This window comes from Hypomesus nipponensis, chromosome 6 (assembly GCF_054491055.1).
Source record: "Hypomesus nipponensis isolate SF chromosome 6, ASM5449105v1, whole genome shotgun sequence".
Taxonomy (NCBI): domain Eukaryota; kingdom Metazoa; phylum Chordata; class Actinopteri; order Osmeriformes; family Osmeridae; genus Hypomesus; species Hypomesus nipponensis.
In genome coordinates, this window is record NC_140366.1 from 1,232,501 (window position 1) to 1,237,500 (window position 5,000).

Genomic DNA, 5,000 nt, shown 5'->3' on the forward strand with positions numbered 1-5,000 from the left:
TCATTCACTTAGAAACTGAAATCTTGCAATATGCACAAGTAGTCCTTCATGAAAGGGGCTGGAAGCTGTTTTCATTTTGACACGAGAGAGAGAGAGAGAGAGAGAGAGACCACCTTGCATTGTCAATTGCTAAATCTGTATATGGATAAGTAGCCTGTGGTTGTCAACTTATTTCGTACGGCCATACCAGCCTGGCAACGCCCGATCTCGTCTGATCTCGGAAGCTAAGCAGGGTCGGGCCTGGTTAGTACTTGGATGGGAGACCGCCTGGGAATACCAGGTGCTGTATGCTCTTTTGCTCATTCACTTAGAAACTGAAATCTTGCAATATGCACAAGTAGTCCTTCATGAAAGGGGCTGGAAGCTGTTTTCATTTTGAAACGAGAGAGATAGAGAGAGAGAGAGAGAGAGAGACCACCTTGCATTGTCAATTGCTAAATCTGTATATGGATAAGTAGCCTATGGTTGTCAACTTATTTCGTACGGCCATACCAGCCTGGCAACGCCCGATCTCGTCTGATCTCGGAAGCTAAGCAGGGTCGGGCCTGGTTAGTACTTGGATGGGAGACCGCCTGGGAATACCAGGTGCTGTATGCTCTTTTGCTCATTCACTTAGAAACTGAAATCTTGCAATATGCACAAGTAGTCCTTCATGAAAGGGGCTGGAAGCTGTTTTCATTTTGACACGAGAGAGAGAGAGACCACCTTGCATTGTCAATTGCTAAATCTGTATATGGATAAGTAGCCTATGGTTGTCAACTTATTTCGTACGGCCATACCAGCCTGGCAACGCCCGATCTCGTCTGATCTCGGAAGCTAAGCAGGGTCGGGCCTGGTTAGTACTTGGATGGGAGACCGCCTGGGAATACCAGGTGCTGTATGCTCTTTTGCTCATTCACTTAGAAACTGAAATCTTGCAATATGCACAAGTAGTCCTTCATGAAAGGGGCTGGAAGCTGTTTTCATTTTGACACGAGAGAGAGAGAGAGAGAGAGAGAGACCACCTTGCATAGTCAATTGCCAAATCTGTATATGGATAAGTAGCCTATGGTTGTCAACTTATTTCGTACGGCCATACCAGCCTGGCAACGCCCGATCTCGTCTGATCTCGGAAGCTAAGCAGGGTCGGGCCTGGTTAGTACTTGGATGGGAGACCGCCTGGGAATACCAGGTGCTGTATGCTCTTTTGCTCATTCACTTAGAAACTGAAATCTTGCAATATGCACAAGTAGTCCTTCATGAAAGGGGCTGGAAGCTGTTTTCATTTTGACACGAGAGAGAGAGAGAGAGAGAGAGAGACCACCTTGCATTGTCAATTGCTAAATCTGTATATGGATAAGTAGCCTGTGGTTGTCAACTTATTTCGTACGGCCATACCAGCCTGGCAACGCCCGATCTCGTCTGATCTCGGAAGCTAAGCAGGGTCGGGCCTGGTTAGTACTTGGATGGGAGACCGCCTGGGAATACCAGGTGCTGTATGCTCTTTTGCTCATTCACTTAGAAACTGAAATCTTGCAATATGCACAAGTAGTCCTTCATGAAAGGGGCTGGAAGCTGTTTTCATTTTGAAACGAGAGAGATAGAGAGAGAGAGAGAGAGAGAGACCACCTTGCATTGTCAATTGCTAAATCTGTATATGGATAAGTAGCCTATGGTTGTCAACTTATTTCGTACGGCCATACCAGCCTGGCAACGCCCGATCTCGTCTGATCTCGGAAGCTAAGCAGGGTCGGGCCTGGTTAGTACTTGGATGGGAGACCGCCTGGGAATACCAGGTGCTGTATGCTCTTTTGCTCATTCACTTAGAAACTGAAATCTTGCAATATGCACAAGTAGTCCTTCATGAAAGGGGCTGGAAGCTGTTTTCATTTTGACACGAGAGAGAGAGAGAGAGACCACCTTGCATTGTCAATTGCTAAATCTGTATATGGATAAGTAGCCTATGGTTGTCAACTTATTTCGTACGGCCATACCAGCCTGGCAACGCCCGATCTCGTCTGATCTCGGAAGCTAAGCAGGGTCGGGCCTGGTTAGTACTTGGATGGGAGACCGCCTGGGAATACCAGGTGCTGTATGCTCTTTTGCTCATTCACTTAGAAACTGAAATCTTGCAATATGCACAAGTAGTCCTTCATGAAAGGGGCTGGAAGCTGTTTTCATTTTGACACGAGAGAGAGAGAGAGAGAGAGAGAGACCACCTTGCATTGTCAATTGCTAAATCTGTATATGGATAAGTAGCCTGTGGTTGTCAACTTATTTCGTACGGCCATACCAGCCTGGCAACGCCCGATCTCGTCTGATCTCGGAAGCTAAGCAGGGTCGGGCCTGGTTAGTACTTGGATGGGAGACCGCCTGGGAATACCAGGTGCTGTATGCTCTTTTGCTCATTCACTTAGAAACTGAAATCTTGCAATATGCACAAGTAGTCCTTCATGAAAGGGGCTGGAAGCTGTTTTCATTTTGAAACGAGAGAGATAGAGAGAGAGAGAGAGAGAGAGACCACCTTGCATTGTCAATTGCTAAATCTGTATATGGATAAGTAGCCTATGGTTGTCAACTTATTTCGTACGGCCATACCAGCCTGGCAACGCCCGATCTCGTCTGATCTCGGAAGCTAAGCAGGGTCGGGCCTGGTTAGTACTTGGATGGGAGACCGCCTGGGAATACCAGGTGCTGTATGCTCTTTTGCTCATTCACTTAGAAACTGAAATCTTGCAATATGCACAAGTAGTCCTTCATGAAAGGGGCTGGAAGCTGTTTTCATTTTGACACGAGAGAGAGAGAGACCACCTTGCATTGTCAATTGCTAAATCTGTATATGGATAAGTAGCCTATGGTTGTCAACTTATTTCGTACGGCCATACCAGCCTGGCAACGCCCGATCTCGTCTGATCTCGGAAGCTAAGCAGGGTCGGGCCTGGTTAGTACTTGGATGGGAGACCGCCTGGGAATACCAGGTGCTGTATGCTCTTTTGCTCATTCACTTAGAAACTGAAATCTTGCAATATGCACAAGTAGTCCTTCATGAAAGGGGCTGGAAGCTGTTTTCATTTTGACACGAGAGAGAGAGAGAGAGAGAGAGAGACCACCTTGCATAGTCAATTGCCAAATCTGTATATGGATAAGTAGCCTATGGTTGTCAACTTATTTCGTACGGCCATACCAGCCTGGCAACGCCCGATCTCGTCTGATCTCGGAAGCTAAGCAGGGTCGGGCCTGGTTAGTACTTGGATGGGAGACCGCCTGGGAATACCAGGTGCTGTATGCTCTTTTGCTCATTCACTTAGAAACTGAAATCTTGCAATATGCACAAGTAGTCCTTCATGAAAGGGGCTGGAAGCTGTTTTCATTTTGACACGAGAGAGAGAGAGAGAGAGAGACCACCTTGCATTGTCAATTGCTAAATCTGTATATGGATAAGTAGCCTGTGGTTGTCAACTTATTTCGTACGGCCATACCAGCCTGGCAACGCCCGATCTCGTCTGATCTCGGAAGCTAAGCAGGGTCGGGCCTGGTTAGTACTTGGATGGGAGACCGCCTGGGAATACCAGGTGCTGTATGCTCTTTTGCTCATTCACTTAGAAACTGAAATCTTGCAATATGCACAAGTAGTCCTTCATGAAAGGGGCTGGAAGCTGTTTTCATTTTGAAACGAGAGAGATAGAGAGAGAGAGAGAGAGAGAGACCACCTTGCATTGTCAATTGCTAAATCTGTATATGGATAAGTAGCCTGTGGTTGTCAACTTATTTCGTACGGCCATACCAGCCTGGCAACGCCCGATCTCGTCTGATCTCGGAAGCTAAGCAGGGTCGGGCCTGGTTAGTACTTGGATGGGAGACCGCCTGGGAATACCAGGTGCTGTATGCTCTTTTGCTCATTCACTTAGAAACTGAAATCTTGCAATATGCACAAGTAGTCCTTCATGAAAGGGGCTGGAAGCTGTTTTCATTTTGAAACGAGAGAGATAGAGAGAGAGAGAGAGAGAGAGACCACCTTGCATTGTCAATTGCTAAATCTGTATATGGATAAGTAGCCTATGGTTGTCAACTTATTTCGTACGGCCATACCAGCCTGGCAACGCCCGATCTCGTCTGATCTCGGAAGCTAAGCAGGGTCGGGCCTGGTTAGTACTTGGATGGGAGACCGCCTGGGAATACCAGGTGCTGTATGCTCTTTTGCTCATTCACTTAGAAACTGAAATCTTGCAATATGCACAAGTAGTCCTTCATGAAAGGGGCTGGAAGCTGTTTTCATTTTGACACGAGAGAGAGAGAGAGAGACCACCTTGCATTGTCAATTGCTAAATCTGTATATGGATAAGTAGCCTATGGTTGTCAACTTATTTCGTACGGCCATACCAGCCTGGCAACGCCCGATCTCGTCTGATCTCGGAAGCTAAGCAGGGTCGGGCCTGGTTAGTACTTGGATGGGAGACCGCCTGGGAATACCAGGTGCTGTATGCTCTTTTGCTCATTCACTTAGAAACTGAAATCTTGCAATATGCACAAGTAGTCCTTCATGAAAGGGGCTGGAAGCTGTTTTCATTTTGACACGAGAGAGAGAGAGAGAGAGAGAGAGACCACCTTGCATAGTCAATTGCCAAATCTGTATATGGATAAGTAGCCTATGGTTGTCAACTTATTTCGTACGGCCATACCAGCCTGGCAACGCCCGATCTCGTCTGATCTCGGAAGCTAAGCAGGGTCGGGCCTGGTTAGTACTTGGATGGGAGACCGCCTGGGAATACCAGGTGCTGTATGCTCTTTTGCTCATTCACTTAGAAACTGAAATCTTGCAATATGCACAAGTAGTCCTTCATGAAAGGGGCTGGAAGCTGTTTTCATTTTGACAGGAGAGAGAGAGAGAGAGAGACCACCTTGCATTGTCAATTGCTAAATCTGTATATGGATAAGTAGCCTGTGGTTGTCAACTTATTTCGTACGGCCATACCAGCCTGGCAACGCCCGATCTCGTCTGATCTCGGAAGCTAAGCAGGGTC

At 47.0% G+C, this 5,000-nt stretch overlaps 17 non-coding genes across 17 annotated transcripts in view; all 17 read left to right on the forward strand.

Moving 5' to 3' along the window:
- The first annotated feature begins 173 nt into the window (after window positions 1–173).
- On the forward strand, window positions 174–292 carry LOC146285779 (5S ribosomal RNA). Its single transcript, XR_014760249.1, has one exon. It is a non-coding gene; the product is annotated as a 5S ribosomal RNA (ribosomal RNA).
- A 186-nt stretch (window positions 293–478) lies between these two features.
- On the forward strand, window positions 479–597 carry LOC146285780 (5S ribosomal RNA). Its single transcript, XR_014760250.1, has one exon. It is a non-coding gene; the product is annotated as a 5S ribosomal RNA (ribosomal RNA).
- Window positions 598–765: 168 nt separating this feature from the next.
- Window positions 766–884, forward strand: LOC146285781 (5S ribosomal RNA). The gene has a single exon (XR_014760251.1). It is a non-coding gene; the product is annotated as a 5S ribosomal RNA (ribosomal RNA).
- A 180-nt stretch (window positions 885–1,064) lies between these two features.
- LOC146285782 (5S ribosomal RNA) lies at window positions 1,065–1,183 on the forward strand. The gene has a single exon (XR_014760252.1). It is a non-coding gene; the product is annotated as a 5S ribosomal RNA (ribosomal RNA).
- Window positions 1,184–1,363: 180 nt separating this feature from the next.
- LOC146285783 (5S ribosomal RNA) lies at window positions 1,364–1,482 on the forward strand. Its single transcript, XR_014760253.1, has one exon. It is a non-coding gene; the product is annotated as a 5S ribosomal RNA (ribosomal RNA).
- Window positions 1,483–1,668: 186 nt separating this feature from the next.
- LOC146285784 (5S ribosomal RNA) lies at window positions 1,669–1,787 on the forward strand. Its single transcript, XR_014760254.1, has one exon. It is a non-coding gene; the product is annotated as a 5S ribosomal RNA (ribosomal RNA).
- Window positions 1,788–1,959: 172 nt separating this feature from the next.
- LOC146285785 (5S ribosomal RNA) lies at window positions 1,960–2,078 on the forward strand. The gene has a single exon (XR_014760256.1). It is a non-coding gene; the product is annotated as a 5S ribosomal RNA (ribosomal RNA).
- Window positions 2,079–2,258: 180 nt separating this feature from the next.
- On the forward strand, window positions 2,259–2,377 carry LOC146285786 (5S ribosomal RNA). Its single transcript, XR_014760257.1, has one exon. It is a non-coding gene; the product is annotated as a 5S ribosomal RNA (ribosomal RNA).
- Window positions 2,378–2,563: 186 nt separating this feature from the next.
- On the forward strand, window positions 2,564–2,682 carry LOC146285787 (5S ribosomal RNA). The gene has a single exon (XR_014760258.1). It is a non-coding gene; the product is annotated as a 5S ribosomal RNA (ribosomal RNA).
- Window positions 2,683–2,850: 168 nt separating this feature from the next.
- Window positions 2,851–2,969, forward strand: LOC146285788 (5S ribosomal RNA). The gene has a single exon (XR_014760259.1). It is a non-coding gene; the product is annotated as a 5S ribosomal RNA (ribosomal RNA).
- A 180-nt stretch (window positions 2,970–3,149) lies between these two features.
- On the forward strand, window positions 3,150–3,268 carry LOC146285789 (5S ribosomal RNA). Its single transcript, XR_014760260.1, has one exon. It is a non-coding gene; the product is annotated as a 5S ribosomal RNA (ribosomal RNA).
- A 176-nt stretch (window positions 3,269–3,444) lies between these two features.
- On the forward strand, window positions 3,445–3,563 carry LOC146285790 (5S ribosomal RNA). Its single transcript, XR_014760261.1, has one exon. It is a non-coding gene; the product is annotated as a 5S ribosomal RNA (ribosomal RNA).
- Window positions 3,564–3,749: 186 nt separating this feature from the next.
- LOC146285791 (5S ribosomal RNA) lies at window positions 3,750–3,868 on the forward strand. Its single transcript, XR_014760262.1, has one exon. It is a non-coding gene; the product is annotated as a 5S ribosomal RNA (ribosomal RNA).
- A 186-nt stretch (window positions 3,869–4,054) lies between these two features.
- On the forward strand, window positions 4,055–4,173 carry LOC146285792 (5S ribosomal RNA). The gene has a single exon (XR_014760263.1). It is a non-coding gene; the product is annotated as a 5S ribosomal RNA (ribosomal RNA).
- Window positions 4,174–4,345: 172 nt separating this feature from the next.
- On the forward strand, window positions 4,346–4,464 carry LOC146285793 (5S ribosomal RNA). The gene has a single exon (XR_014760264.1). It is a non-coding gene; the product is annotated as a 5S ribosomal RNA (ribosomal RNA).
- Window positions 4,465–4,644: 180 nt separating this feature from the next.
- On the forward strand, window positions 4,645–4,763 carry LOC146285794 (5S ribosomal RNA). The gene has a single exon (XR_014760265.1). It is a non-coding gene; the product is annotated as a 5S ribosomal RNA (ribosomal RNA).
- Window positions 4,764–4,937: 174 nt separating this feature from the next.
- LOC146285795 (5S ribosomal RNA) overlaps window positions 4,938–5,000 on the forward strand; it is a 119-nt gene continuing 56 nt past the window's right edge. The window contains exon 1 of the ribosomal RNA XR_014760267.1: window positions 4,938–5,000. This exon is cut by the window's right edge and continues 56 nt beyond it. This is a non-coding gene — a ribosomal RNA (5S ribosomal RNA).